This window comes from Sycon ciliatum, chromosome 1, assembly GCF_964019385.1.
Source record: "Sycon ciliatum chromosome 1, ocSycCili1.1, whole genome shotgun sequence".
In the NCBI taxonomy this organism is placed as follows: domain Eukaryota; kingdom Metazoa; phylum Porifera; class Calcarea; order Leucosolenida; family Sycettidae; genus Sycon; species Sycon ciliatum.
The window spans coordinates 930,192-945,527 of NC_088643.1; the positions used below are offsets into that span (position 1 = coordinate 930,192).

Here is a 15,336-nt window from a genome sequence, read left to right on the forward strand (position 1 = left end):
GCGCACCATTGGCAACACGCAATCCGATATTGACACCGCACAATATTTCACGACTCTGGATGCTAGACACGGCTACTGGCAAGCGCCGCTGGCAGAAGAGTGATGCCATTTGACCACATTCATAACTCCCTGGGGACAATATCGATACTCGCGCAATCCCTAAGGTTTCATGGCAGCGGGCGATGAGTTCAATCAGCGAGTGGATATCATGTCGCATTTCAAAATATAGGGAATATGAGCAAAGTGGTAGACGATTGGTTGCTCCACGGCCAGCAGTTGAATACACATGTCGACTCGGAGGACGCGTAGAGTTTTGAACCAGGCGCGTGTACACGGTATCACATTTTCTGAAAAGAAGTTCAAGTTTGCAGAGAGTGAAGTACACTTACGAAGTACGGCGACCTTGCCCCTCATGACGTCACCACTATTCAGTTTGCTGATGACATCTCGCTGCGTGCGAGCAGTCCACAGCCAGAAGTTGTCTCCCAGCGCCTCACTGCAGCAGTTCAGTACCTGGCCACTTGGTTGAAGAAACGTGGACTGATCCTTAACTAGACCAAGACGCAGATACTCGCCATACCACACCATAGAGCTGCAGCCCTCGACATCAATGTTGTATGCAATTCACAAGTCCTACCAGTAGTCACATCTGCCAAATACCTTGGCCTGCATTTTGACTCGGACATGAGTTGGACCACAATGGTGGACCATGTTGCTCGTCGTGTTGCCGGCAAAATTGCTGTCCTGCTGCGACATGCTTCCTCGCTGCCGTATCCATGCCGACTCACCTACTTCAGATCTATCGTTTTGCCTGAATTTTTGTATGCTTCTATTAGTTACTACCCGTATTTGACAGTTGCCCAGGAACAACGGCTACATAGGCTGTTCAAACGTGCCGCTCGGGCAGTCTGCAAGTCGCCACCGTGGACCAGTACTGCTCCCCTGCTAAATCGAATGCATGTATGTGATCTACAGGTTTCTGTGCACTTGAATATGTTGTGTTTCATCTGGCGATGTTTGCATGATGCATGTAGCACCCTGTTTGAGTCCTTTTTTGCTGTCGTGCCCTCAATTCGCACTCGGGGAGGCCAAAGCAACTTGCTTGTGGTCCCACCTGCTAGCACTGCTCGTTCTGCTAAGCGCCTAACGCACGCTGGAGCCATTATGTGGAATAGATTGCCACCAGCAGCAAAATGTTCAAATAGGTATTTGGATTTTAAATCTCAAGCTTTGCAGTATATATTATCAGCGACATAGGTTTTCCAATGCTTACTGGATTGATATCTGTTCGTTGCAACCAACCTTCCGTCATTTTTTCCTTTCTCTTTTTCTCTTGTATCTACTTTTTTTTTTTTTTTTTTTTTCTCCACAATATCCTTTAACATGTTATTCACAGTGGGTCCAATGTTATTAGGCATTTTGCCTGTTTTGATTTCCACTATAAATAAAGTATACAACAACAACAACAACACTTTGCGGGTACATGGTAGGCCAAACGGGTTGGCGCATGGATGATGAGAAAATGAAAGCAATCAGGGAGTTCCACACACCGAAGAATCGCAACGATCTGAGGTCTTTCTTGGGACTTGCCAATCAATTCACTGAATTCACACCTTCTTTAGGTACACATTTACAGCCGTTGAGAGATTTGCTGAAGGAATCATCAGAGTTCATGGTTGTCTGAGCAGGAGCAAGCAATGCTTACTATGAAAAACAGCCTCCTCGATTCCCCCACGTTGGCGTACTTTCGGTTCGACTGTCCATTGTGCCTTGAGACAGACGCGTCAAAGACAAACGGCTTGGGATTTGCACTGTTGCAGTTCCAAGACGCGCATGGCGATTGATTTAATGCGGAAGTAGATATATTTCGGAAACGGAAGCATGATACGCGATGAAATAACTTGAGTGCTTAGCAATAGTGTGGCCAGCACCGAATAGTAGCGTATTTCTGGCTAGCATCGAGTTCACGATCATCATAGATAATAAGCAATTAGTACCAATCATCATCATAAAAAAAACAAAAAAACAAACAATCATCATCATCATCATCAGATGTCGGGTGTATTTCGCGCTGCTACGTTCCACTGTATTGTGTGTCCGGGGTGCTCGGTCGGCCCGTCACCGTCCAGTTCACATGCTTCGTGAGTTGGCGATGGTGGAGGGTCGGGTTCCTCTCCCGTGATTGGTGCTGCACTGAGCTTGTTTTGTGTGAAAGTATTATATTATTATTATTCCTATATTTGGGAGTATTACAAAATAATTGAGAGGCTTTGAATAGTTTTTATCAAAATCTAAATATTTGCCGGGTTGGAAGGTGGGATTATCATCATCAACCCTTTCGCGTTGGCATCGGCGTTAGCCTAGCCTTCGCTTGGGCCACACCCAATGTTAGACATGATACCAGAAGAGAAGGGGAGAAAAAGAGAAAGAAAGCAAACCAAAAAAAGAAAAAAGGGAAAAATATAGGTGAACAAACACTTGGTCATACGCATACTATTCAAAGACACTAACAATGCAGCACTAGTACCAATTAGTTCCAATGCTGAATCGATACACAATGGATAAAATCGAAAAAAAACCGATTGCTACGTTTGATTATGAAAATACAGGCATTTCAAATTTTCAATTCAATGCTGAATGGAGAAAAGGCAAGGTTCACTTTCTCACGGATGCCTTGTCCCAAGCCCCAGTGGACCGCACCCCCAAGGGGGGGGGGGGGGCATCTGGGCAATGGTGGACTCAACAGAGCTCACGGAGGATGAGGACGACGATGAAGATAGAGCTATTCCCATCATTGCCAGAGTGTGCGCAGTTGAGGGACAGCAAGAGCTAGACAAGAAGGCAGCGGACAGCGACATGGAATACCAGGTGCTGCTGGCAACGATCCGGAATGGGTTTCCACAGCAGACACACTACAGCTGTAAAGCCATATCGGAATGTACGGGAACATTTAACAGTCGAACACAACACTCAGTACATGACCCAGGTACTCCCAATGTCCTTAGTCAACCTCAAGCAAAATTGGTGCCGAGTTCAAGATTTCGTACAGGTGCTTGTTGCTGAATGTGTTTGGGAACTTTTGAAAAGGGGAAGTATACCCTAATATCAATTGTTCACCACTTGTAGTCTTCGGGGTGCTGAGTCGAATGGTCTTGCAGGCTACAGCTTTTGCAGCGTTCCTGTCACACGAGTTGAACCGCTGAACCTTTGAGTTAAATCTTGGTTTGAAAGTTTTAGCCTGTAGGCACGGTGACCAGGTGACTGGTGTACGCACGAGCACGTGGCCGCTTACTCAACCGGGTTGGATTGCGAATACGGGCCGAGCGAAGCATCGCAGCGTTTTCGGACCAAAACCAGTCGATTCAGCGTGCAAAAAAATACAACATACGGGCCAATCTCGATCATCCGTGCTTTTACTTCAGTATAAGAACAAAATTCCGCTTTTAGTGACATTTTGCATACAAATCCCCATCTAATAGGGGGGAGGGGGCACAGTCACCCTGTTTTGGTTGAAGCGGAGAATTCGATTGGGAAGAAAGGAGGAAGGGAGCTTCTCCGCTTTCTCGGACCAAGACCATTCGACTCAGCACCCCGAAGGCTACAACTGGTGAGCCTTTGATTTTAGGGTATACTTCCCCTTTATGACAACATCAAGAATGACTTAAAGACAATAAACGTTTCCATTGCCGAAGCGGAAGCTATTTCCCAAGACAGGGAAGCTTGGCTCGGCATTGTGAATTAATGTACTAACTTATCATGCTAAAAAAATATCTGCGCTTTACTTGAATATCCTTTTGGTAAATAACATTCTGTAATTAATATTATATTCCTCATGCCTAGGCTCATGGTGGAATCGAGGTAGTCTTTCCCTGCAATAACACAATGAAGAAGGTGTGTATGTCATGGGTTTTTTTGCCGACAGATGCGTTAGCCCCATGGGTGATCTCACCCATGGAGTACATGCGAGCTGTTATTATTATTATTATTATTATTATTATTGTGGAAGAGAAAAAGACATATGGATACGAGTTAGGAGTAACTCTCCATCACTGTAACATGATACAATATACAGATACAGATGTTGCTTTATTGACGAAGTTGACGGGACATTGGAGGAGACAACACCCAATGGAGCTAAGAATCGCACTTCGTCAATAAAGCAACATCTGTCAGCCCGTACCAATTGTCGTGAGTTGTACAGTGATAATGTTTTCTCAATACTGTCACGTGGTAGATGTGCGTTGCATTTGGCTGTGTTAGAAGCTTTGTATATCCGTAAGTTAGATCCTGAACTTTGCGTACAGAAAGAAAATGTGTTGTCGCTACAATTGTTTGGTGTTACTCCTCGCCGAGGTGTTAACAATGTAACTTAATTTGCTCACTATGTTGTTGTCACTATTATTATTTTCCTTCGAGTTTTGTGTCGTGCTAAACTTGATAATTTTCCACCTTGTCACGAGTGTTGTTAACTTATTATCTTTACGCTATATAAGTTTTAGTCTTTCCAACTTGAGCCATTCCCTGTATAATCCTTGATGAGAAGGGACCGAAAACGTTCGGATACTTATGACAAGTGCCTTATTATGACTGGATGTGTGTTTGCGTGGATACTTGCGACCCATAACTTACCTTCGTTTTAAAGTATTATCCGCCTCCGACCTCTTTTAAAAATTATTATTATTATTATTATTATTATTATTATTATTATTGTAGACGAGAAAAGGACATATGGATACGAGTTAAGAGTAACTCTCCATCACTGTAACATGATACTTTATACAGTCAGAAAGTGCAATAACGTATAAAGTATCATGTTACAGTGATGGAGAGTTACTCTTAACTCGTATCCATAATGTCCTTTTCTCTTCTACATTTATTTATGGCTCAACATCCGAGTTTCATATTATTATTATTATTATTCCCCTTTATCGCCAGCCATTGTTCTTAGATGCCTTTGATGAAAGGTGTTGATCTCTCTGATAATAGCATCTGTTAGACCCCAGGCGCCTTTGCGTGCTTACATGTCAATCTTCGGGAGGTAGCTATTAATTTTGTCGTTGATGGGATACTATCGCTGTCGGGTGTCTTTCGCGCTGCTACGTTCCGCTGTACAGGGCTTGAAAGTGATGACGTCAAAAACGGCCAGGGCGTAGTAAGTTGACATCAGATTTCTATTTTGGATCCACTAAGGTGTGTCTTTGCTATTGCCTCAGTATGTGGGTACATAGCAACCCACTCATGTCGTATGCAGGGGTGACTTTTACTTCGCCACCAGTTATAACCCAACCCCCAGTAGCCAAATCAGTCAGTTTCACTGGCTACATCACCTTGCTGTGAGTAAGACGGCTTGAAATGTGCTTGGATCCATACAAAAACTGGATCCAAGTGTATCCAGTTTTTGCGAAGTCACTGAGATCACGGCTAGACCCAGCGCAAGATGTCCAAGACAGAATGGCTCTAGCAAGCCAGGCATTCTGTTCGTTGTACGCACTCCCCCAGCATCAATCTACCTCATTCCTGCTTAAAGTTACGATGTACCGTACCTACATGTATGTGAAGCCGGTGCTGCTCTACGACTGTGCGACAGGGGGTCTCACAGATTTTCTTGATTCCCACCTTCCAACCCGGCAAGTATTTAGATTTTGATAAAAGCGATTCAAAGCCTCTCAATTATTTTGTAATACTTGAAGTGTAAATATAAGAAGAATAATAAGTTTTGTCTTTTCACGGCTGAGCGTAGCGAAAGAGTGCAAAAACGTATTTTTCACTCGCAAATATTTTCATGCGTTTGCTCTTGTTCTGCGCAACTCCGTTGAACCTGCCATTGTGGTCTTTGTTTTTCTCTTAGCTGTTTCCGCCTTTCGCAAATCGATCAGCAGCTCCCAAAAACTTCAGGTACATCCGTTTGCAGGCCCAATCAGGCGATGTGGACCTTTCGTAGGCTGGACCGATTCATGATACTCAGTTATAGACGGTGCACGGCACTGTCGTTTCTTTCTCTACTACTAAGGACCAGTACACTGTAGATCTACTATGAAAAATATATAAGATGAGCTGTGGTGTTGTGCGGCTGCGAGTGGAAACTCAAAACTGGAGCACTTGAAAACTTCAACTACCACGAGGAAAAACAAAGACCACGATGGTGAGTGTGATTGCTCTGGTAGACCAATACCCCATGTACTGAACAGTTGCTTTGGGAGTGAAAAGAATTACTATAATATACTTTCACACAAAACAAGCTCGGTGCAGCACTAATCACGGCAGGGGAACCCGAGCCTCCACCACCGCCAACTCACGAAGCATGTGAACTGGACGGTGACGGGCCGACCGAGCACCCCTGACACACAATAGGGCTTGAAAGTGCTACGTCATAGCAAAGCAACAATTTCATCATCAGTGGAACATGGTTATGAGTGCACAATTGATATTTTTCATTGCTATTTTACGACTGTTGTCTCCTCGTCGGTTATTTTAAATAATGCAATTAGGAGTATAATAGATGCAGACATGGCCAGACAACAACGAGTTCATGGAATTTTTAAGGATTTTTATGTTATTCAAAATCGATTTTCGTGTTCCGCTCATCACATATATCAGTGAATAGTATCGGAACTGAGGGTACTGTGTACAAAAATAGAACATTTTATAACAGCATAATTAAAAGTTAGAAGTTGCGACTTCGGCGGTAATAGTCATGAAGTTGATTGTTCCAAATAGGAACACACGCTTCTTGCCGAACTTGACACTTGACTGACTCACGACTGCCAACTGATGAGACTGCTCAACTGATGAGGGGTGAATTCCCGTGTATTGAGCAGGGAGTGGTGCTTTCTTGCAGGTTTTCCGAGTGGAAGGTGCGACGTGCTCCTCGTGTGCTCCGGATGGCAGTCGTGAGTCAGTCAAGTGTCAAGTTCGGCAAGAAGCGTGTGTTCCTATTTGGAACAATCAACTTCATGACTATTACCGCCGAAGTCGCAACTTCTAAGTTCGTATTGTTGTCCCTCACGCGGACGTGCGACTAGTTGTTGGAGGTGACAGCGTTGCGAATAGCTATACTGGCTCTCAACGTCTGTTTATCACAACTCCATGAGCGACTCTGACTCACGCTGCTACCTGGAGCTTCACGAGGTGTTTGTCGCGCTGGAAACAAAGCGTCTCTGTAAGTTTGTATCCCTGGTGATGGTTTGGCCTGGAGAGCAGTATATAAGTGGTGCTTTTCAGGCACAATCTTCCTCAGCCTACTCAAGCTCAACTGATGAGGGGTGAATTCCCCGAAACACCGTGTATTGAGCAGGGAGTGGTGCTTTCTTGCAGGTTTGCCGAGTGGAAGGTGCGGCGTGCTCCTGGTGTGCTCCGGATGGCAGTCGTGAGTCAGTCAAGTGTCAAGTTCGGCAAGAAGCGTGTGTTCCTATTTGGAACAATCAACTTCATAATTAAAAGTGTGAACAAAAAAGGAAGTGCTACAGCATTACATAATAGGTGTCAAACATAGTGCTAACATATATAACTGAGTGCAGGCACAATGCATGAGGTCATGCTTTGTGCCTGCACTCAGTTATATATGTTAGCACTATGTTTGACACCTATTATGTAATGCTGTAGCACTTCCTTTTTTGTTCACACTTTTAATTATGCTGTTATAAAATGTTCTATTTTTGTACACAGTACCCTCAGTTCCGATACTATTCACTGATGAGCGGAACACGAAAATCGATTTTGAATAACATAAAAATCCTTAAAAATTCCATGAACTCGTTGTTGTCTGGCCATGTCTGCATCTATTATACTCCTAATTGCACTAATAAAATTGCTTTCTCCACGCCGACTCTTTAAATAATAATAATAATAACAGTCCCCTCATCGAAGACCTGAATGAAGAAGACATTGCTCTCATGGGAGAGAGAACTAGCGTCACCTAGCTCAGCCAAAAACTTACGCATAGTGCAGCTGCTGCTCGCCAATACATGGCTTGAGCCCCGCGTAAGAGGTGCACAGTTAGAGAAGTTCTCCACAAACATTGGAGTCGTATTCCTGCTCCCTACTCGCCTGGATAACTAGCTACCTCTTGGACCGAAATCAGTGCGTCACAGTGAATGGAACCTTATCTGACCCCGAGTCTGTGACATCCGGAGTGCCCCAGGGCTCCATTTTAGGTCCCCTGCTCTTCCTCACATACGTTAATGACCTCCTCTATGCAATTCCCAATATTTCTTTGTTTGCAGATGATACCACTGTCCTTGCTTCCTCCCCATCTCACGCCACCCTGTACCCCAAAGTTCAGACCTGCATCAACGACATTGTTCACTGGATGAGCACTTGGTACCTTAAGCCGAATGTGACCAAAACCGAGCTCCTCCTTTTCCTCCTCCCACAGATCCAGTGCCCATCTTCCACTTTCCCAATGATCCCGGTCACCCTATCTCTGTAGCGCCCCATCATAAACACCTTGGCATTGTCATAGATTTCGCCTTCTCCTGGTCTCACCATGCTGATCATGTGTGGTTCAAAGCATGCCGATCTGTCGGCATAATGTCAAGTCACTTGTCCCATTTGCCCCAAAATTGCCAGATTAATTTTTATAAATCATACATTCTTCCCCTCTTCACGTACGGCTTCCCTGCCTGGTCCATCGTTAACAAAACCCACATAGGTAAATTAGAAGTTCGCCATCGCCGTATACTGCGCATCATATTTCGTACTGATCGTCAAATCTCAAATCTAGACGTGTATGCTGCTGCATCCACTACCACTCTGCAACACTACCTTGATGCTTCCAAGTGCACCCTGGCACATTCAAATTTTCTTGACCAGCACCCTGCTCATTTACAGTCCATTAATTGGTTCCATTCAGTTGGCACCACCCGAAGCTGCGTTCGTCTCCCCCTAGCTAGGTCTACCCTATTCGTAAATTCACCTTTCTTTTCCTCCTAATCACGTGGCTCCAACTGCCTCCCAGTGTTAGACAAGCTCCAGATATGCCCAAATTCCGTACCCTCGTCAGACAGCACTTCAGTATCTCCCAGTAAACAAAGTCACAGTCTCCACTTCCGCTTCATAGCTCGCTGAGCATCCCATTGCTTTGTGAGTTGCTAATCCCTTCCCACTTTGTGTACGTACTCTTCATTTTCTTTTTTCTCTTCTTCCGTGGTTGTTCTCACCCTCTCCTCAATTCAATTGGCTGTCTTCACATGCCACGAGGTGCAGAATATATAAAATAAAATAAAAAAATACACAAGGCGATAGCCTCTCTCCCGTTCTATTCATCGTTTACTTAGAGGCTGCCCTCAAGGAGCTGCGACAGGCATTGCCGGCCCGACCATTGTCAGATGGCGGACTGCCCCTCGACATCGGCTACGCAGACGACGTTGACTTCATTAGCCACAGTAAGGCCTACCTTCGGGAAGTGGAAGCCATTGCCCCAACCATTCTCGGCAAATGGTATCTGAACATCAATGCCTCGAAAACCGAGTATGCAGAAGTATCCAGGAAACCCGACCGGAACGACGAAGTGTGGAGATCAGTTAAAAAACTGGGCCCTTCGAGACGGAGACAACTACTTGCTGGCTGCGCATTCCGGTCCATGTACCTTATCTGGTTCCGACGTGGCGAAATCAGAGAGCGTCTCAGGCTGCGACTATATGAGGCGTACATCATACCTGTGCTCACGCACAACAGTGGAACCTGGGGTCTTACCAAAACTGAAATGGCCCGAATGGACAGTTTTCACCGACGACAGCTCCGCTCAATCATTGACATTTTTTTATTTTTTATTTTTTTTACTAACGCCACAGCTTCCAATCATGACATGCAAAGCAGCGGTGCAGCATCGCAGGCATGAATCGTGGGCGTGGTGGCGGGGTCTGATGTTCTCCACCGACCTAGGGTCTCGGCTTCACTGCACAGCAAACGCGTCGACACACATGCATCATCCCCGGCACATATCGAACGAGACCCTGTACAGAAGGTGAAAAACCCAGCCATTAAGCGTCACCATCAACCGCCTGCGGGTCGAACTCCTCGGGCACGTTCTGCGCTCACCAGTCGACACCCCGGCACAACTCGCTATGGGTGCATACTTCCGCCGGGCCAGTGACCCAGCCGCACAACGCTTCCACGGCCGGCCGCGTACCAGCCTTGCAACCACCATCATCGGAGATCTGACCAGCCATGGTATTCCCACTGGGACGCAGACCGATCTTGAGACCTGGCGCACCAGAGCCCAAAACAGAAAAGGCTGGCGCACCCTGAAGGCAACTTGCTAGAACCAAACCGTTCAAACCACTCCAGACCGATTATTCAGAAATGACGAGACAACTCACCAGCTATTATCAATGAACTAGTAATTTTCACCTTTCTGTAGCGCATCCTATCAATCACAGCTATTCTGCTCTACAGCATTGTTGCTCAAGATTCGGAGCTTTCTGTTTGTCTTTCTCTTTATCATCATCCTGGATGGCACAAGTGAAGTAGGCATCCCCGCTTACATCGCGATAGTGCTTATAATAATAATAATAATTCGACGAGGAGACAATAATTTTAATATGGCAATAAGTAGGAGGATTGTTACATTTGAAACTCGGGTATTGAGCCAATAATAAAAGTAGAAAGGAAAAGGACATATGGAAACGAGTTAAGAGTAACTCTCCACCACTGTAACTAGATACTATATACAGTCAGAAAGTGCAACAACTAGGCACAAAACTGACAGAGTACTGAGACATTCGACGTCCTGACACCTAGCTTCAACACATCTCTGTAGCGCTAACCGACAGCCTTCCAACTTGGAAGGTTCAAGGTTATGGAAAGACCAAAGAGGGGAAGGCAAGCGCAACGAAAACGAGCACAAGCTACAGTCCCAACGGAACAAAGAATGTCGATTGTCACTGGACGATGACGAGACCAGTAGGCGATTTGACAAAGCGGTCTAACTACAATTCGAAGCAGCAAAGCAGCACACCACCCAACTTGGGTGGGTCAAAAATATCAAAGATAAGTTAAGAAGGGGGAAGCTTTGCGAGAACGAATTGTACAAGCCGAAATCTAAACTCCTACAGTACTCCTCATGCATGACATTGTGATGGACTAGTTGACTACAAAACAAGTTGTTTCACACGACGTACGTTTCGCCATATGGTTCGTGACGGCTCATCAGGTGTGCAATTTGAAACTCGGGTATTGAGCCAATAATAAAAGTAGAAAGGAAAAGGACATATGGAAACGCCTCTTTGGTCTTTCCATAACCTTGAACCTTCCAAGTTGGAAGGCTGTCGGTTAGCGCTACGGAGATGTGTTGAAGCTAGGTGTCAGGACGTCGAATGTCTCAGTACTCTGTCAGTTTTGTGCCTAGTTGTTGCACTTTCTGACTGTATATATGTTGGACTCAGTAGAGCGTCCAGCCCCTATATGATGTCCAACCCCTATATAGAGTCCATTGGTCCAAAATCCACTGTACAGAGTCCAAACTTGTGAGCTCAAGTCAAAGTTTAGATGGACATCACTCCCTGTATAGAGTCCAGCCAATTGGCTTCACCCCTATATAGAGTCCATTGGTCCAAAATCAACTGTACGGAGTCCAAACTTTGAAATCAACTATAAAGAGTCTTTATGTGGACAACACTCCCTGTATAAAGTCCAGCCAATTAGGCATCCCCTATCGAGTTCGAAATTAGCCACAGGATCTGCTGTAAGCAGTGAATATTAACCAGAAAACGACCTCTCCCTCTAATCCTTTACATCATTCACTTCTCAAAATTAAAAAAATAAGTATTGAGGCGCCACTGCAGCCACTTCATTACATGAAAAACCCTACAAACACCATCCTCAAATCAAGTGGTCTCTTCGCAGACGCTGCAAATTACAATATCTCAATCATGTAGTGTTGCCAAATTATTTGTGCACGCACACACACATGCACACACCCACACAACACCAAGAAAATACCTAGAAAAAAACCAAGAATCGAAAGAGAATAATGGAGAGCCCAGGATTAATTATTTGTTTTCAAATTATTGTGCGGGCGCGCGCACACACACACACACACACACACACACACACACACACACACACACACACACACACACACACACACATGCACACACACAAACACACACAAACTTACACAACGCCAAGAAAACACCAAGAAAAGAGTACTGAGAGACACAATACACACGCAACTCCAACAGCCATGCAAACGTCCACCCATTTACACGTAAAGTCAAGAGGGATAACAAATAATTATACGAAACGAATGCATACGTGGGCGGATGCATGCACGTTTACATACACGTAGTAGTGTAAGAGAGTAACATAGTGTAGTAATCAGCATAATACTAGCACATGCTGAGAGTGCAGTAGCAAGCTTCACCATTGCTCATGGCCATGCAAATGTTCAGCAGCACTCAGTTCCGCAAGCTTCTGAAGATCAGCACACCTGCAACAAATAGATAGCACAAGGATACGCTTATTACCGTAATGATGCATGGGAGCACACAACTACCAAGTTCTCAACGAATGTGATGCTCAATGAAAATCCATCCACTCAAAGACCTGTGAACACGTGACGGTGGGGACAATAATCTATTAGTGATACGAGGAATAAGATCGTTTGTGCACACTCAAGACGCACAGACACACCAACATACATGTAGTGTACACAGTGTTTCACTTCACTGCAACTAAATTGAAATGAGATGATTTGAACAATCTGTACAGCGTTGCCGTCAGTCAGTGTTCCCCAAGATGGAAATGCAATGATTTTTTGTCACGAGGCAGTTTCACTGACACAATGTCATGTTCGTGACATCAAAACGGTTACTTCAGGGAATACGAGTATTAGCTTGAGAAGCTTTTTCTTGTCATCGGCATACAAGCAATCCTCCTCCTACTACTACTAGTACACTGGCACTGCGTTTGTGGATCCCATCGTATTCGACATCATACTAGAGCCTAGTAGAGGAAGAGTGTCGTGGAGTTCACATAATTATCACAGGGATAAAAATACATTTCTCATGAAATAAAATAATAATTGATGATAGCTAGACGATCGTATACGATTTATGCAAAGTCCTTGCAGTCCTTGAGGACTATTACGAAGTGGTTGATTACTTTTAGGGCATTCATTCAAGCAACATCAAACAAACGCGATACGCTCCTTGAAAATGGAAAAAAATCATCGAGTCAAGCATAACGACAGAACAGCAGACCAGTCGAAACGAGTAAAAGCTTCCTTACCTCAGTCATCGTCCTGCCATGTAGTTGGACAGCCTTTTGACACGGTGGTACAGGCAGCTCTTGTCCAGTCAAACAGGGTATCCTTGTGGCGTCGAGCGAAAGAGAGTGTCAGTGTATCCGACTCGTCAGATTGGAACTGTGCTGAACTTTTCTCTTTCTCCGCTTTCTGCTTTCATCCCTCGCTCTGATGAAACCGTTCAAACGTCTTACTGGCAGCAATGGCCAGCCAAGCAGGGGATCCTTGTGGCGTCGAACGAAAGAGAGTGTCAGTGTACCTGACTCGTCAGATTTGAACTGTGCTGAACTTTTCTCGTTCTGCTTTCATCCCGCGCACTGATGAAGCGTCTTCAGAGAACCACAAGACGCTTTCCAGATTTGATTTTGAACGTCTCCTTATCCTCCTTGGTTACCTCGAGACAGATTACTGTCAGCAACTACACAGCAGAACTGGCAGCCATGGCTGAAGTGAAGAAAGGAATGCGCTGCCACGAGGCAAGCAAAACTGAAAAGGTGTTTGTTCTCTTTCGGGCACAACACACAGGACGGCGTGACTGGATCACTGGACTCCTGGACCGTGAATAGGGGACTTGTAGAAAAAGTGTACTCCTTATAGGGGATTGCGCGGCAGGATGAAGCTGATCAAAACTGAGTGGACTCCTGGACTCTGTATAGTGGATTTTGGACCAATGGACTCTATATAGGGTGCTGGACATCATATAGTGCGTGGACTCTATACTGAGTCCTACATATAGTATCTAGATACAGTGGTGGAGAGTTACTCTTAACTCGTTTCCATATGTCCTTTTCCTTTCTACGATTGTTACATTGTTTTAAATAAAGTAGTCCACATGTCGCTTCAGCTCGTCCTACTTATTGCCATATTAAAATAATAATAAAAATAATATTAACTGGTTTGAGGGAAAGAGACAAACGGGAAAAGTCTGAAGAAAAAATTGACTGTCACCACCAGGACTCGAACCAGGGACCCTCGCTTGTAGCCAGCGATGCTCTAACCACTGAGCTATGGTGTAGTCGTCATCCCAGCAGAGGCCGTTCAACATTTTCTTCAGACTTCGTAACTCACACTTCCTGTGAATCCACACAGGCGGGTGGGACGCAGCCCTCACTGTAACCCACACACTTCACGTACAAACTAGCACGCGGGGAGCCCCAAGTCATAAAATATTAACTGGTTTGAGGGAAAGAGACAAACGGGAAAAGTCTGAAGAAAAAATTGACTGTCACCACCAGGACTCGAACCAGGGACCCTCGCTTGTAGCCAGCGATGCTCTAACCACTGAGCTATGGTGTAGTCGTCATCCCAGCAGAGGCCGTTCAACATTTTCTTCAGACTTCGTAACTCACACTTCCTGTGAATCCACACAGGCGGGTGGGACGCAGCCCTCACTGTAACCCACACACTTCACGTACAAACTAGCACGCGGGGAGCCCCAAGTCAAATAATAATAATAATTTGAAACTCGGGTATTGAGCCAATAATAAAAGTAGAAAGGAAAAAAATGTCTCAGTACTCTGTCAGTTTTGTGCCTAGTTGTTGCACTTTCTGACTGTATATAGTATCTAGTTACAGTGGTGGAGAGTTACTCTTAACTCGTTTCCATATGTCCTTTTCCTTTCTACTTTTAATAATAATAATAATAATATTAACTAGTTTGAGGGAAAGAGACAAACGGGAAAAGTCTGAAGAAAGAATTGACTGTCACCACCAGGACTCGAACCAGGGACCCTCGCTTGTAGCCAGCGATGCTCTAACCACTGAGCTATGGTGTAGTCGTCATCCCAGCAGAGGCCGTTCAACATTTTCTTCAGACTTCGTAACTCACACTTCCTGTGAATCCACACAGGCGGGTGGGACGCAGCCCTCACTGTAACCCACACACTTCACGTACAAACTAGCACGCGGGGAGCCCCAAGTCATAAAATATTAACTGGTTTGAGGGAAAGAGACAAACGGGAAAAGTCTGAAGAAAAAATTGACTGTCACCACCAGGACAATAATAATAATAATAACAATAATAATAAATATAAACAGCTAACGGGGGTTGTTTCTTTCTCATACCTGCACATTCTGAGATCCTGGAGACT

At 44.9% G+C, this 15,336-nt stretch overlaps 1 long non-coding RNA gene across 1 annotated transcript; it reads right to left on the reverse strand.

Annotated features, from left to right (window-relative positions):
• Positions 1-11,830: 11,830 nt before the first annotated feature.
• Positions 11,831-13,889, reverse strand: LOC135806772 (uncharacterized). The gene is made up of 2 exons (XR_010551261.1): positions 13,231-13,889; positions 11,831-12,430 (listed from the first exon to the last, which is right to left on the reverse strand). It is a non-coding gene; the product is annotated as an uncharacterized LOC135806772 (long non-coding RNA).
• Between the last annotated feature and the right edge of the window lie 1,447 nt (positions 13,890-15,336).